Below are 17,652 nucleotides of genomic sequence, written 5' to 3' on the forward strand. Positions count from 1 at the left end.
ACTCTAACTCCCCTGAAGAGGCCAACACCACTCCCGCTGATTCCGGCAGCGGAGTGTCAGGGTCTGTCCGAAAATCCCTCATGTTTGTCTCACGACTGCCTCCAAGGACTGAGACCCTAGACCCTGAAAGTAGCTCTAGCCTGGCTGAGGTGGAAAGTCTGCCAAGCCTTAAGGACTGGTATGCGATGCCATGGGAACTCAGTGCGAGAACAATGGACTGGTCATGGTGGACTGAGCCCTAATCAGTTCGTCCTGTACCTTCGGTCCTGTACTCTTGGTCCTGCACTGACGCGATGATTACAACTGGTTCCCAAAACGAGTCCACACCCACCGTGTAGCCAGGAGAGCTGCTGCTTTGGCCTGATGTCACCCGCTTTGAGGAACCCTATAAAAGACTGAAGGAGTTTTGAGGACTTTGTCCGGACCCCACCTGGAGAAGACAGCCTATGAGCATCTCGTCAAGCTCCGAGGGCCTCGTCTCTTCAGACTGGTAGCTATAATCCCCTTCCCCTCTTTCTCTATCTTTCACTCTATCTCTTTATTTCTCTCCCACTATCGCAGTTGTTGGCACTAAATAAAAGTGCATTTTTGTTTAAGCAAAGTGTTGTGTCCCCTGCTGTGTCTTTTGTGCTTTGAGATCTCCAAAAAGAACCTATCAGGGACCCTGCATGTATTTGCGGACCCTGACATTAAATTGGCGTAGTCGGCAGGATCTTGGTAGACAGATTAAGGGTTGCGGGTTGTATGTAGTTTGTAACAGGGGAAGGACCCTCGCTTCAGCCGCACCTAGCACGCCACGTCCAGTGAGCGCTGTCTAGAAAGCAAGGGGGGCGAGTGGAATTTCCCACAAACTGCATACACCCAGGCGAAAAGCATCCCCTGTCTTCAGGATTTTTAAGCAGATCTCATTTGTACAAAAGATGGGACTTTGTTGTTTTATTTTTTGTGTGTATTTTTGAGCTGTTTGGTGCAGTTGAGGAGACAACTATTTGTAACTAAGGAGTACCTCCCAAGCAGTTTTGGTCCCCTCACCCACTCCAGGGAAGCGAAGGGAAACACAGTTTTAGCTGTGCTTGTGTGTAACTTAAGAGTACCTCCCTGAAAGTGGTTTTTGTCCCTTCACAAAATGAGTGATAACCTCAATGACAAAACTAAAGCTGGATTTTATGCTTTGCTAACTAAGCACAATGCCAAACCTTCTCCGGGAGAAGAAGAATGGGCACAAAGTAACTGGTTTACTTTGGATAATGTCGTTGATAGAGTATGTGCTTTACAACATGATACAAAATTCAAACTGGGCAAAAATAAAACCATCTTGTGCTCAGTTTTGGGAGCTTGTCTTATGGCAGCCGTAGAAACTCGCTTCAAGCGAAGAAGTGAGGAACATGCTATCATAGACTCCCTGCAAAATTTAGTAGAAGTCTTGCAGAAAGAATTAGAACATGAAAGGAGTCTTAGAGAGGAGAGAGAGAAACGGGTGAGTGAAGAAAAAGCAGTAATAGGCTCCCTACAAACCCTAGTAGAAGTTTTGCAGAAAGAACTAGAATATGAAAGAAGTCTTAGAGAGGAGAGAGATAAAAACTTAAAACATGTAGAATCACCAAAAGAAGTAGAAGAGAAAGAAGCACACCACATTAAACACATATACCCCCAGAAAGAATTGGTACACATACAAAATTGTGGAGAATCTTGTTGTTCCAATTTGGGACCTCTCATTAAAACAGAATACAATTTTATAAATGAAGAGGATTTTGATCCTCACATTACCACCAAAGAAATACCATACACTGCCACTGAATTAGCCAAATTAAAGAAAGAATATTCACGTCTCCCTCAAGAATCAGAGACAGAATATGTGTTTAGAGTCTCGCTCACTGGAGGAGATCAAATTAAATTAAGTGAGCAAGAAGCCAGTGGCTATTGGGGACATGGAGTTTTCTTAACAACAGGAAACACTCGAGCTCCATGGTCCCTGACACAGCGTGCGGCTTTTTGGGCCGGGGGAACGAGCCCCTTGGACAGGGGAGACCCCATAGCTATAATTAGTACCCCCGACCAACTCCTAGAAAGTGTGCACAAAGCTGTTTGCCTGCAAATGATTCATGAAAAGAAATTAATTCCTGGTTTTGAATCCCTGATGCAATTACCTGTGAAGCCCAAAATAATGACCCCTTTAATTCAAGGGCCTCCAGAATGACTCAAACCTACAGTGATTTTAATTCAAAAAACCACAGCAGCTGTATGTCCTGTAGGAAGACCAGATAGATTTCCTAGTAACCTGAACAACCCATTTGTTCCCCTTTATGACTTGTTGAGGAAAGGGGTAAAATGGGATTGGACTCCTTCTCAGGAGAAAGCATTGCAATTGCTGATTTTTGAAGCAACAGCTTATCAAGCATTGGGTCCCATCCATCCTACAGATCCCTTTCAGGTAGAATGGGGATTTGCTGCCTCAGGGCTGTCAGTACACATATGGCAGAGGGGACCTGAGGGTCCAACAAGGCCTGTGGGCTTCTATTCTCGTGGTTTCAGAGACGCTGAGAAAATATACACTACCTGGGAAAAGGGGCTGTTTGTGGTTAGGTTGGCTCTCATTGAAGTGGAAAAAATAGCACGTCAACAACCTATTTTGCTAAGGGGCCCCTTCAAGGTTATTAAGACAGTCACTAGTGGAACCCCCCCTCCTGACGGGGTGGCTCAGAGGGCCTCAGTTAGAAAGTGGTATGCTCAGGCTGAACATTACTGTAACTTTTTCTCAATGACAGAAGGAGATGTAAAAACTATAGCAATCCAAGAAACTGAGAGCTTGGATAGCAGCCATGACAAACCTGCCTCTGTAATCAAAGTAGCCCCTCCTTTGTCCCCTGAACAATCAGCAAGTTTTTGGTTCACTGACACCTCTGCTAAACGAGAGGGGAAGGTGTGGAGATACAGGGCAGCAGCCCCCCACATTTCCTCTGCTGAACTAATTATTACTGAGGGAGAAAGCAGTGCTCAGGTTGGGGAGCTGACAGCTGTTTGGAGTGTTTCCCAGCGTGTGGCACAGAATACCTCTCTTGTCTGTATCTACTCTGACTCCTCTGCTGTGCACCAAATGATCCTAATAATCCAGCACATTACCCTGGCCAACCTGTTCTGCTGGACCTCCCTTACTATAGGGCTAGTACCACTTGTGCTAAAACCCTCTCTGAATAAACATGCATGGACAGCTTCTGATGCTCTAGGAAAAGAGCACTGTGTTGCATCCCAGGTTTAGGTTCACATGGGTTTTTCCTTTGTTAGTTTTCCAGTTCTCTGTACCCTCGTGCATCCCCCGGGTTTTCCCCTACTCCTGCGATTTCCGTGCCTGTGTTCCCGTTCTCGTGGTGCCACTCACCCCAAAGTCTCGTGTCCGCCCCTGCCGTGTTCCCATTGGTCGCTGTAGTACACGTCATCACCGCGATGTCTGTACCCATTGGGCGGGAGGACTCCCCGTCCGCCCTGTCCCTTCCCTATTTGATCCCACTCCTCGGCATGCTCGAGGCCATTTGCGTCCGTGCGAAGCTGGGGTCGGCTGCAGCCTTTCCATCGCAGCTCTCGCAGCCAATAAAGCATCCAGCCGCCACGCGGACGGATTTGGACGAATTCCCTGCCTCTTTGTTTCTTCCCTTGCGCCGACGGCAAAGCGCGGCCATCAGCCCACCCCGGAGCGCGACAGCAAAAGCGCCCGGAAACTGCGGCGAGCCCCGGCCCCGACGAAAAGCTGAGAAGCCCAAGCCGGGCATTCGGGAGCTGACCGGGGCAGACAAAGTAAAGAGCAGCCGCGAGTGACGCCCAACGTCCGGGCCACGGCCAGCGCAAAGCCGCGGAGCAGGCAGAGAGTCACCACAGAGCACCCGGGAGCCGCGCACAGAGAGCGCCGCCGCCGCGAAGCCGCGCCGCCGACCAGCGAGCGCCGCTGCCGAGACGAGCGAGCGCGATCCGCGCGGAAAACCGCCACCGCCACCGCAGGGTCGCGGTCCACGACGGAAAAGTGCTCCGTGCCGGACTGAAAACGGGAGCAAGTGCCCCCCCGAAGTAAGTCAGTGACGTCTCCGCCACCCACAGGAAAACACGCTGTGTTTTCCCGCGTGGGACTGGAAGCGCAACCATTCACGGCTACGGAAAGCCGAAGAACGGACGCTTCCCGGGAAAGAAGACCCTGGTAGCAGCTTTTATTTGCGAAGATTCCGGTTTGGTGAGTGATTAGCCGCGGGGGGTACCCGGCTGATACTTCACGTGGGTGGGCTCTGCCGCGTTTCCGGCGGTACGGCTCACGCAGCGCGCAGCGTGTGCGGCGGGCCGCCGGGGTCTTTCGCGTTTTTTGCTTTTTTTCTTTCGCCTTTTCTGCACCAGGGGTGAGGCTTTGGGTAGAAATAGCATGGGGACCACGCTATCTGCCCAACAAAGGGAATTCTATACCCAAATTAAGGGGATTTTATCAGTAAAACATCCCTACCCCAAAAATTCAGTCAAGCAGTTTGTACGATGGCTCTGCTTTTCCTTTCCACGTGTAACCGCGGAGGATGCTCACAGAACAGAGTTCTGGGAGCAAGTAGGAGCCAGGTTAGCAGAGGGAATGGACAGGGATCCCTCTGTGAAAGATTGTTTCCCAAAGCTCCATTTGCTGATCTCGGAGGCTGTAAAAGCAGGGTCCGCGCGAGAAGCGGCTGAGGAAAGGAAAGAGCCATCGGGCAAAACTCTTGTTTCCCCCGAATCCATTTCCCCATCCTCTCCTACCCCTTTTTCCCCTAAACCGGGTAGGCAGAGGGGAGTACTCCGCCGCTCTGAGGCGCAGGGCAGCTCCACAGACGTGGACCGTGCTCCTGGCTCCCCCGAGCCGTCCCGGCACCCCCGCCTTGGTGGAATTAGCTACTCTGCTGAGGAACTAATCCCAAACCCCTTTTCCAATCCCTTTTTCCCAGTTAGAAATCCTAGTTCTGGCGCTACCCCGCGCTGCTCTGCTCCCCTGAATCCCTTTCTTTGTCCCCCTGAGGAAGCCGCAGCCACGTGGCTAGGGCCTCTGTCTTCCCAAGATGGAGGGCGGCCACGTGGAGAGGTTTCTTCTCCCCATAATCCCTTTGTCCCCTTTGTTCCCTGTATCCCCACCTTTGACCCCACCCCTTCCTGTTTCCCTGTGGGTGTGGGCACCGCCCACTCCAGGCATCGGGTTGCCACCCCTCCCCCTGTTCCCCCTCGGGTGGGCGTCCCCTTCTTCCATGTCCTGCCTGCCGCAACATCAGCCCCACCCTCCCCCAACAGGGAGGGGTCTGTCACCTCCGCCCCGCTGTCCCAGGGAGAAGATTCTCCCTGCCCTGTCCCACGTACCGCGCCCCCACGTCCTCCCGCTCCTCGGATACCCAGGGGGGGAGGGGGGAGTAGGGGAGAGGGGAGGGGACGGGGCCCAATCTATGAAGTCGAGCAGTCGCTCCGCACTCCAGCCTCCTACGCCAGGGGAGGGGAAAACCCTACATGGACACCCCTTCCCTATGAATCCATAAAAGAGGTCTGCAAAACATCACGTGATTTTGGACAAAAAAGCCCCTTTTTTAAAGGCATTTTAAAAGCGACTTTAACATCTAGAACCGTAGTGCCAGCAGACCTTAAGTGTCTGTTTAGCTGCCTGCTTCTCCCATCAGAATACAGCCTGTGGGAGAGGAGGTGGAAGAAACTGGCAGCAGACCTGCTTCCCGAAATCCTAGAAGGGCCTTACAGCCTGGATTTCGCGGAAGAACCGATCACTTTGGACCATCTTGTGGGTGAAGGAGAATGGAGTGAAGGGCAACTTCAAGCTCGGGGAATTCCAACGGCCGTGCTGGACATGTCCAGGGGTGCAGCAGAGCGTGCGTTCCTGGGCATGCCCACCAAGGACCCGATGGTTCCCTATACAGCGATTAAACAAGGTGTCGCAGAGCCTTTTGTAGATTTCGTAGACCGGGTCCGGGCGGCAGTCGAGAGACGGGTGGAGAGACCTGAACACCGAGACGGACTAGTCCTAGAAGTGGTGCACATGAATGCCAACACCATGTGCAAAAGAATCATCCTGTCGCTGCCGGCCTCACCAGCACCGACCCTCGACCAGATCATCGAGGAGTGCACCCTGAAATCACACCTGATAGAGGAGGAAGCCCCAAAGAGACCTAAAGACAAGCTGGTCACATCTGCTGTTGCTCCTCCAAGGAACTCAGCTCCGAAACGACTTCCATCCACACGCCGGTGCTTCCACTGCCATCAGGAGGGACATTTTCAGGATCGCTGCCCACTTCTAAGGACTATACCACCCAGGGCTGCGGGAGGAGGGAGGAGGGATGGGAGCCCCACAATCCCAAAAAACTAGGAAAGGAACGCGCACTTGCCTCGCGTGCTGACAAAAATGAGGCAAGTCGTGGTGCCGCGAGAGGAGCCGTGATACACCATCTAGTCCCATCTGTAAGCGGCTGCCTCTCAACTACTGACATCAGGGAGCCTTATCGGCTCCGACTCACCAATTCTGTCCGCTTTCGTTCCCAGGACTGGCATTTCTTCATAGCAGATGCAGAGCTTCTATCACACATCTGCCGCTGTGAAACCAGGAGGAAGGAGGACCTTCTGAACTGCAGCGAGGTCCTACAAGCAGCTCTGGAGGACACTGTTAAGGCCTTGTCGGTGGCCGGATTCGAGCTACAAAAAGAGAAGGTACAGTTACTGCCACCCTGGAAGTACCTGGGCCTAGAAATTAATAACCGAACAATTAGGCCTCAACAAATTCAGATAAGTAACAACCCCAAGACGCTGAATGACATCCAGCGCTTGTGTGGATCACTAAATTGGATCAGGCCATGGCTGGGACTCACCACGAGAGAACTATCCCCTCTTTTTGACTTGTTAGCAGAAAGGGAGGGGGATGAGGGTTTAAGTTCCCCAAGAGTCCTTACCCGGGAGGCCAGAGCCGCACTCGAGAAGGTCCAAACCACCATCGCGAGTAGGCAAGCCCATCGCTGTCAACCAGGGCTGCCTTTCCGCTTCATCATCTTAGGTGAGTTACCCCATTTATACGGTATGATATTCCAGTGGGACAAGGGCCAACAGGACCCCCTCTTGATAATTGAGTGGGTGTTCCTTGGCCACAGACAGTCCAAAAGTATCACCAAGCCACAAGAGCTGATGGCGCAGCTCATAATACGGGCCAGGGCTCGTCTGCAAGTACTAGCGGGTTGTGACTTCACATGTATCCACCTCCCCATCAAAACATCCACGGGGAAAATGACCAAGGAGACCTTTGAACACCTTCTCAGACAAAATGAAAATTTGCAGTTTGCTCTAGACAGCTTCTCAGGCCAAATTCAAATTGGGCATCCTGGCCATCATCTGTTCAATACAGAATTCAAATTGTTGCCGAGAGAATTGCAAAGTAAAAAACCACTTAAAGCACTGACAGTGTTCACAGATGGGTCAGGGAAGTCCCACAAGTCAGTAGTGACGTGGAAAGACCCAGAGACTCAGTTGTGGGAATCAGACGTTAAGGTAGTGGAAGGTTCCCCACAAGTAGCTGAGTTGGATGCTGTCGTGAGGGCTTTTAAAAAATTCGATCAACCTTTCAATCTAGTCACAGATTCGGCATATGTGGCAGGAGCAGTGTCTAGAGCTGAACATGCAATTGTAAAAGAGGTCCCAAATCAAGTCATCTTCAGGTTGCTCACAGAATTAGTACACTTGGTTTCTAACCGTGAGCATCCCTTTTATGTGGTACATGTGAGGTCACACACGGATCTCCCAGGCTTTATTGCCGAAGGGAACCGCAGAGCAGACGCCTTGGCAGCCCCAGTACAGCTGGGAGGCCAGCCAAACATAGTCGAGCAGGCCAGGCTCAGCCATCAGCAGTTCCATCAAAATGCCCCAGGTCTGGTACGCCAGTTCCATCTGCGGCGTGACCAAGCCAGGGAAATTGTGGCCTCATGCCCCAACTGTCAGGAGGCAACTTTACCAACACTGGGAGCAGGTGTGAATCCCAGAGGTCTCCGCAGTTGTGAAGTATGGCAGATGGACGTCACCAAAGTCCCCGAATTTGGGAAACTCAAGAATGTCCATGTAACCGTGGACACCTTCTCGGGAGCAGTTTTCGCCTCAGCCCACATAGGAGAAAGAGCCACAGACGTGAAAAAACACCTCATACACGCCTTTGCTACTTTAGGGGTCCCAGCCACAATAAAAACTGATAATGGTCCAGCATATACTTCCAGGGTGCTCAGTAACTTCCTGCAGGAATGGGGGGTCCAGCATAATACTGAGATTCCTCACTCCCCCACCGGCCAGGCCATAATAGAGAGGACTCACCAGACGCTGAAACAAGTCCTCCGGAAACAGCGGGGAGATGTGCGAGTGCTGTCACCGCACGAGAGACTCTGCAAGGCCTTGTTTACTATCAATTTCCTAAACTGCTCTTTTGACAGGCAAGAACCGCCAGCCCTGAGACATTTCAAACAACATCAGGAGCTCCAGCCAGAAGACAGGCCTCCAGTATTAGTGAGGGATCCAGACTCTAAAGAAATCCAGGGTCCATTCCCACTCTTGACTTGGGGACGGGGATATGCCTGCGTATCCACGCCCTCAGGAGTCAAGTGGATCCCCAGGAGGCATGTCAAACCTTACATTCCAGGACAGTCAGTGAGTCGGAGCGATACAGTGCCAGTGGATGCAACTGATGATCCCACCAACCAAGGGGTTGCATCCAATCGCAGGCGCCGCAGAAAAGGGAGAGACTCAACATCTCCCTAAAAAAACACTTTTCCCACATCTACCTCAGACCATGTATGTCTCCAAATCGTGTATAATAAAGTTGTTGTCCCAGTTCCCCTATCCCCAAACACCCAAGGAAGAAGCAGCTGCAGTACCATCCCCAAGCCCTTTCCATCTACAAAGCGGTCATAGCAGCAGAAGAAGCTAAGAGAAGAGGCCACTGCGAAAGAATCCCAACAGAGACAACTGTCTTTTTTATATTATTTAAAGCGGGGAATTGTTGCATCCCAGGTTTAGGTTCACATGGGTTTTTCCTTTGTTAGTTTTCCAGTTCTCTGTACCCTCGTGCATCCCCCGGGTTTTCCCCTACTCCTGCGATTTCCGTGCCTGTGTTCCCGTTCTCGTGGTGCCACTCACCCCAAAGTCTCGTGTCCGCCCCTGCCGTGTTCCCATTGGTCGCTGTAGTACACGTCATCACCGCGATGTCTGTACCCATTGGGCGGGAGGACTCCCCGTCCGCCCTGTCCCTTCCCTATTTGATCCCACTCCTCGGCATGCTCGAGGCCATTTGCGTCCGTGCGAAGCTGGGGTCGGCTGCAGCCTTTCCATCGCAGCTCTCGCAGCCAATAAAGCATCCAGCCGCCACGCGGACGGATTTGGATGAATTCCCTGCCTCTTTGTTTCTTCCCTCGCGCCGACGGCAAAGCGCGGCCATCAGCCCACCCCGGAGCGCGACAGCAAAAGCGCCCGGAAACTGCGGCGAGCCCCGGCCCCGACGAAAAGCTGAGAAGCCCAAGCCGGGCATTCGGGAGCTGACCGGGGCAGACAAAGTAAAGAGCAGCCGCGGCACTGGATAAAAACACGCCGGATAATTCCATCATTCTAACCTTTTCTGCCTTATAGTGGCAGGATTCTGTTGTGTTTACTTTTACAGAAGAACTCCGAGGGACATGAAGACCACCTAATCCATGATAAAACTGGTGATACTTTTCTGCATCCTACCACAACCCTATGGCCAGAAACCAGCTGAGTGGCCATGGTCTGAAATAATTGTGGTAGCATGCTGAAAAGGTGAAAGGATCTCTTTAAGCACAAAAAGGTTTGTACGCACCCAAGCGTACAGGGTTATTGGCACAATTTCACATTAACACAAACTGTAGAAGTAATTTGGTTTTGGTCCAAAAATACTGAAGTGCTTTATTTTAAGTTTAAAGTATTGATTTAAATACTGGGGAAGACTTGATGTTAATGTAGTAATGCCTACTATACCCACCACCCAACCACCAGTTATGCTCACCCCAAAAATTTTTGAAATCGGACCATATGTAATAAAGAAAACTGGCCTTTAGCTGCATCCAGGCACAGCTCTGGATGCAGACAGTTGTTGCCTCAATTATAAGAGAAGGTGAAGAAGGCATTTTCCCTACTGAAATTCAAAAAATAATTTGGGACAATGCAAATGATTTTGAAAAGGAATTCCAATCCTGGTGGAATTTGGTGAACTTCACTTACAAACACAGCCACAGCTTTTGTGTTAACGATATCTAATGCTTCAGTGCATTTGATTTTCCCTATTATTGCATTAGGACTGAATCATGACGGAGCTATTCTCTATCCTTCCGAGCATAGAGAATGGGCCCATCAAATTGATAAGAAATGGCAAACTGTAAATTTGGAATCTTGTATTGTCCGGGAGCAACAAGGTTTTATTTGTGAAAGTAATGCAATTATAGCTGAAGACATTTGTTTGGACACAGAGCAGAATATTTGCCATTTTGAAGTTCACCCTGATGAAACTCCTGTAACAATATTAGTGTACATAGGTAATGGGTGTGTGTGTGTAAGGACTGCTTGTGATGTAGTGTTTATAGAAAATGTAGCAGTGAATCCAAAGAATCATTCAAATTTTTGTGTCTGTAACTTTACCACGATTACGGGATGTGATTTTTCTTATACTGTCCCAGTTATGTCTTACCACCTTTTACAATCCAATTTTACACTAATTCACCAGATATTGCCTGCCTCTATTGGAATGAATTTAACTTTGATTAAGCAATTGTTGCTTCACCAGGACTTAATTGAAATTTTAGAAAAGGTCAAGAGAAATGGGCAAAAGACCCTGGTAACAGTCCATCATGATGTGAAGGAGATACATCACGTTTTAGAAAGAGTAAGGAAGGATGCTGAACACAGATGGTGGGATACTCTTTTTGGGTGGTCACCTACTAGTACAGGCATCCTGAATAAAGTGTGCCATCCTATTGTTGTTCTTTTGATCTTGGTTTTAATTGGTTTTGTTTTATCAGCCATTTTATACATTTTGAATTGGAAAATGATGAGGCAGCTGACCCGATTGACATCAATTATAGATGCACACAGTTCAGTAAAAACCCCTTTTGTTAAAGACATTCCTAGAGTTATTGACACAAGAAGAACTACACGAGCAGTAAAAAATTAGGCCTGCAATAGCAAATTAATTAGTTGTTCATTGTTTGTTTTTATTAGTATTGTTTGTTTTATACTGTGATTAAGTTTTTGTTTGGAGATTTTGTTTAAGAAATTTGTAAAAGAATTTTGTGATTTATTTTGATTTTTTTTCAAAGAAATTGTTTCAATTATAAGAAAAATTGTTATAATCAATATTGATCATTATTTCCTATTCTATCTTTTCTTAATCCCTGTCCTTGTTTCTTTTACTTTTTCTCTCTTCCTCTTCGATATCTTTTTCTGTTTCTGTTTTTCTGGGATATATGCTTCCAGGCACTGATGAGTCGAGCCCTGAAGACTTTGTGACAACGCTGCAGACCTTGCTGATGGAGTACTCTCGTCGCCAGTCGTGAGTCACGGGGTGGTGTCAGGGTCTGTCCGAAAATCCCTCATGTTTGCCTCACGACTGCCTCCAAGGACTGAGACCCTAGACCCTGAAAAGTAGCTCTAGCCTGGCTGAGGTGGAAAATCTGCCAAGCCTTAAGGACTGGTATGCGATGCCATGGGAACTCAGTGCGAGAACAATGGACTGGTCATGGTGGACTGAGCCCTAATCAGTTCGTCCTGTACCTTCGGTCCTGTACTCTTGGTCCTGCATTGACGCGATGATTACAACTGGTTCCCAAAACGAGTCCACACCCACCGTGTAGCCAGGAGAGCTGCTGCTTTGGCCTGATGCCACCCGCTTTGAGGAACCCTATAAAAGACTGAAGGAGTTTTGAGGACTTGGTCCGGACCCCACCTGGAGAAGACAGCCTATGAGCATCTCGTCAAGCTCCGAGGGCCTCGTCTCTTCAGACTGGTAGCTATAATCCCCTTCCCCTCCTTCTCTATTTTTCACTCTATCTCTTTATTTCTCTCCCACTATCGCAGTTGTTGGCACTAAATAAAAGTGCATTTTTGTTTAAGCAAAGTGTTGTGTCCCCTGCTGTGTCTTTTGTGCTTTGAGATCTCCAAAAAGAACCTATCAGGGACCCTGCATGCATTTGCGGACCCTGACAGCCGGGGGCGGGGGGACCCGGGGGGACAGGGGACCCCGCTGTGCACGAGCAGTGTTGGACTTCTCTGGGGGAACTGGGAGGGGGGGCTGGGGCAGAGTCACCTCCTCAGTGACCTCACACAGCCCCCGTGATGTCACACAGCCCCTGCGATGTCATACAACCTCCTGTGATGTCACACAGCCCTTGTGATGTCACAGAGACAACTCTGAGCTGTCACCCTGTGATGTCAGACAGCTGCTCTGTGATGTCACAGAAGACTCTGAGATGTCACCCTGCAATCTCACTGTTTGTTCTTTGATGTGTTGGTGCAAAGGCAAAGAGAATAAATGCTTCCAAACTACCATGAATCTCTACTATGTATGGCAAGAAGTAAATCATATTTTGTTTAGCTGCATCTGACCATGGATAAAGCTGTGCATGGAAAGTGGCTCTCACTGCTAGACAATATAATATAGGCCTGGTGGAAAAGGTTATATTAATAGACCAGCAGGGCCTCTCCGAAAGGACACAGATAACCAGGAATAGAGAAAAGAGAAAAACAGAAAAATGACTTTCTACTGTCACAATTTTGTACCAAAACCTTGGTTATGAGAAGACAAAAAAGAAGATGTATTAAACCACATGTTTTGCAGTTAGGGACTTCTCTGACTTCAACTCTTAGGACTGAATTGTTCCCCAGGAGCGTATAAAAGTGACTGTGTGAAGAAAACTTTTCCAAATATTCCTAAAAATTCAGGAGTACTCTGCTGCAAAATTTCAGGCACTTCAGGGCATTTTCACTTCAAGCTTCAAGCGTTTCTATGGAAATGCTTGAGAGACAGCATACTTCATATATCCAACATCTCTGTTTGCAACAAGTTTTTATTTCAGATAGGGGTATAGGAAGGACATTCTCTAAATACAGAGGGTTAAATTCAAAGAATGACACATTTCAGGCAATTTGAGAAACTTATTTTCTTTTATTAATTTCTCAAACATAGATACTCAAGTATTATTTAAAAGCAGACAAGCAACTACAGTAGGGTATTTCTCTACACTAAGGGTAACTTTGCAGAATAGTTATACACTGACAAGACTAAAGGGCATCTGGAGGGAATGCTAAGAAACAAGTCTAATTAAAGATACAGCTCATGAAATGACTACATTAAGTCCCTAACAGACTAGGTTGCTGTCTTCGAGATATTTCTAGCAACCTCCATCAACTTCACTGTTCTTCTGTGAGGATGTGCAGGTGGAGCCAGTTTCTGCCTCATAGACTTAGGCAACAGCACCGTCGTAACTGGAAGGTGAAGGGCAAGGCCACTCAGAGATGTGTCTGCACAACGAATCCATGTGCTGCAGCATCTTCCTTCCGCAGGAGCAGGAAAGCAGCTTCAGGATTGCCAGTGACAAATGCAACAATTACGCAGCGTTCACGTGGCTGCCATCGGGTGTGACCCCCCCAGCACAGCTCTGTGCAGGGAACTCCTCTCAGTGGCTGGAGAGCAGCATCCAGAGGCGAAGTCGCAGCCGACCATAAGCTTTCAGCGCCTCTAGGTGGGCAGCAGGATCTCGGGCCAGATGCTCAAAGATCTTCCTTCACCTTCACATCATCATTGCCTTCAATGGCATCATCATTGTCTCCTTCACCTACAGCCACAGGACTGCCTTCTCTGTCATTTTCAGTGCTGCTGTCATCTGCCTCCACAGTCACATCAGTGTTTTCTCCACCTTCCTCTGGATCAGTGCTGTCTTCTTTCTGCTCTGTTCTTCTCATCTCCCAAGGTCTTGCAGGAGCTCTGGTCCTTGCTGCTGCTGCTGGTGTCACAGCTCCTTCTCCTGCAGCTAAACCACAGGCCCAAGAAGAGCAGGACGCCAGCAAGAACCCAGAACGGCCACTGCTGCAGGGCACCAAAGAGCACGGCTCCCCAGCCCTCGTCCTGCTGCTCCAGGGGCCCCCGCTCCAGCTCCTGCAGCAGCTGAGCCATCTCATGGGCCAGCAGCTCCTGACGCTCCTTCATTCGCTGGTGCGTGGCCTCATCCAGCCCATCCCCAGCCGGCTGGGGGTACTGGATCAGGCTTTGCACGAGCACGAAGAGCAGTGACAGTAAAGCCATGGTCTGCAGGAGGACACACAGAAGGGGTTCAGTGGGGCCGGAATGGAGAGGGACAATGAGGGGCAGGAGCAGCAGGGATGTGGCGGCAGGAAGGAGAGGGCCCCCGGCAGCTGGCAAGGCCTGCACCGCTGCCCCAGCAAGCAGCGCGCCCTCAGCGAGGCGCTCCCGCCGGGGCTGGGCCCTGGATGCGGGGGCAGCCCCAGGTACCGGCGCTTCTCCCCCAGCCCTCCTCCAGCCCCCAGCCCCGTCTCCTCACTGCTGTGCACTCACCGCTTGCCCAGGCTCTACTGGGGCAGCGGCACCCGCTGGGGCCTTTTCTAGCTGCCCCCATTGTGACACGGCGCCTGCGATGTCCCAGAACCCAGAGCGCGGCACAGGCCAGCCCCGCCCGCCGTCCCCAGCCCGGTCAGGGAACTCATCGTGGCCCTGGGCACCCCGAGCCCCAATAGACACCAAATGCAGATCCATCCCTCGGGAACCTGGGAACACCAGAGCTTCCCTTGACAGAGCAGCACAAGCACCCTCACACACAACCCTTGTCAAATTCAAATCTGGGTGACATGACCCAGGGATGTTCTCAGTGTACAAGTGCAGGCTTTTATTTAATACTGGTGGGGGACATTTTTTATTAGTAGTATTTATACTTACTACTTTGGGGTAGGGTGTCATGTAAGCTAATGCTCTGTTACAGATTTAGTGAGATTTCTTTCTTTCTGGAAGAAATCCAGGTTGCCTGGATGATGCACAGGAAGAGTTAATACCATCCTAAAAAGGCCAGATAATTTAATTACAAAATTTTGATGCCTTCAATAACCTCTTAGCTCTCAAACTCTGTGGTTCAACACCATGCAAAATTCTGGTATAGCCAGGATTTTGTTCAGAAAGCAGAATGTCTGTGTTTTCAAATTTGTGCAAAGATGTACCTCTGTCACTCCCACCATCTTCAGAATTGTCTCCCTTAAACAGTGTTAGCCAATCTCTTTGACTGAGAAAGGAACTTCTGTCTGTTTCTGCTATGTCTTTGTGTATTTATCTCCAAAGGACTGTGAGTACAGGAGAGATTATACTCCTCGACCTTTCTTTGGGGAACTCATCTCTAAATGGAACTGCAGAAATGGGGAGGGAGGAAAGGGAAACAGGATGTGACTTGAGTACCTGCATCGTGACCACAGATGGCCACTGCTAGACAGACACTGACGTCAGGCTGATCACGCTCGCCCATTGGTGTGTAGCAGAATAATGTTGGGATGGCTAAAACTGCTCTGAATTGGATTTGCTTAACAGATGTCATTAGTAAAAGTATTCCAATAAAGAGTTTTAAACTCTCTTTCGAGCTGATGCCACTTATCATGTATCTTCCCCGCATTCTTCTAGGGAAGCTGTTTTTGATGTTGTCCCTTCCTTCTTTTTACAAGGGAGCAAAAATTATTTGCCAAGTATCACTCTTCCAGATTTGTTTCCTCTCATTTTCCAAGATTTAATAAAGTGAACACTCAGCAGAATAGTTCTGTGTTTTTTGAACACAATTCTTCCTTTACCCAACCGAGGCCCTTCTGTGACCATGAAAACACAAAAACTGTTGTGAGCTACAGTTTACACTTAAGAGGTTGATATGGGTCAGTTCTCCCAGGTTATTCTTAGTTCAACTGCTATGTAAACTGTTGATGTCAGTGACTGGAAGCTGCTCTCCAGGACATTATATATATGATAATTATATGACAGAAAATGCAACATATAGTTGGATCTGACCTTCAAGTTCACTAGCTTAAAAAAAGAAAAAAAAAAGTCTGTAAGAAATTTGCTGGTTTTTCTATTTATAAATGCCTTCACATTTATGTTTAGTTTATGCACATACGAGAGCCTTTCCTTGCATGGACAGCAGTGCCCATCCATCATCAATCTCGGGTATATTATAAGTCTCAATGATAACTGCCTCCAGAAAGCATTTTTGAGACAAAACAGGCAAATTCTTTTGCGTAACTATACAATCTTCCAGTAGTAGGATCTTCACTCTCACATAAACACTTCATGTTTTTCCGCAAAGGAATCTGAGATAGATTTTTCTGAGAAATAACAAACCACCAAAAATTAATTAAATAACAAACAAGAGGAAAACACCATTTCTTCACTCAACACACTTTCCTTGATTTTCATAAGCATTCAGATTTACAGCTGCGGATACTACCACAGGAGCAGGGCTTTGTCTGGTTTTGCTTCCTCTTCCAGCAGAGCAAGCACAGCTGCAAAATGCAAATGTTTTTTTTTCCTGAGACGGCAATTAATCTTCTGGTTTGGCTATAGTCTACTTTTCCCTATAAAGTAGAACCTAGAGATACACTCAGAAAATATGTATGGAAGTACCTCTCAATTAATTAAAAAATATTATTACTCAGAAGATAGAGACACGACTGTCTACACTGTATGAATTAAACATATATGAATTAGGACACAGACTCTTCCATTCTTTATTAACAAAACTGATGCTGTCCTGAAAATGACATTAATGAATGAGACTGGTATATGAAAACCTTCTGCATCTGCTCTAGACGTTGGAATGAGCACGTTAAATGATGCAGCAGACAAGGAGGATGCACTTCTTAGGGAAGCTGAATGTCACTTCTGTGCTTAAGGAGTTCTGCAGTTTGGATGAAGGTCACAGGCTATGTCCAGGTGCACGAAAATGAATGATAAATACACACAGTTTCTCTTAGACTGAAAGCAGAGCTAGACAAAGAGTATTAAAATCAGGAATAATTCATCCCCTGGTTTTCTAAAGATGTCAATCTTCTATTAGAAGACAGTTTGTTAGCTCCTCCATATATTAAAGCTATAACATAAAAATAGAAGCACCTCAAACTTGTAGAAGTATCTAAGATGCATAGATTAAGTAAGGTCTATGCAGAGCGAGCACCCTAAAAACATCACAAGAGCAAGCAGTGACAATTTCTGGGATAGTAATGACATGAATCAGTATCTAAAAGTTAAGTATAAGTGAAGAAGAGAATTTTTCAACTAATGGATCAGGGAAAACGTGGGAATAAAGGATATGTGATTAAAGATCATAGTGTATTATATTAACAGAGGTGGAGAATATATGACTTTGATTCTGTATTACAACACATTTCAATTGAGTTGTGTGTAGCTTTAGTTTTATACATGCACAATTTTTTAGAACACATTTTTAGAGTAGGGCATGCAATAAAGGAAATGCATTGTATTGCATTGATCCCCACATGACTCGCTGGAATATCTTAACATTTCCAGCACAGATTCCCACTTCTGAAGATGAAAACCCAGGGAAGATGAAAACCTGTAACTGCCATTAAGAGAAGGTC

Source organism: Anomalospiza imberbis, unplaced genomic scaffold, assembly GCF_031753505.1.
Source record: "Anomalospiza imberbis isolate Cuckoo-Finch-1a 21T00152 unplaced genomic scaffold, ASM3175350v1 scaffold_71, whole genome shotgun sequence".
Taxonomy (NCBI): Eukaryota; Metazoa; Chordata; class Aves; order Passeriformes; family Viduidae; genus Anomalospiza; species Anomalospiza imberbis.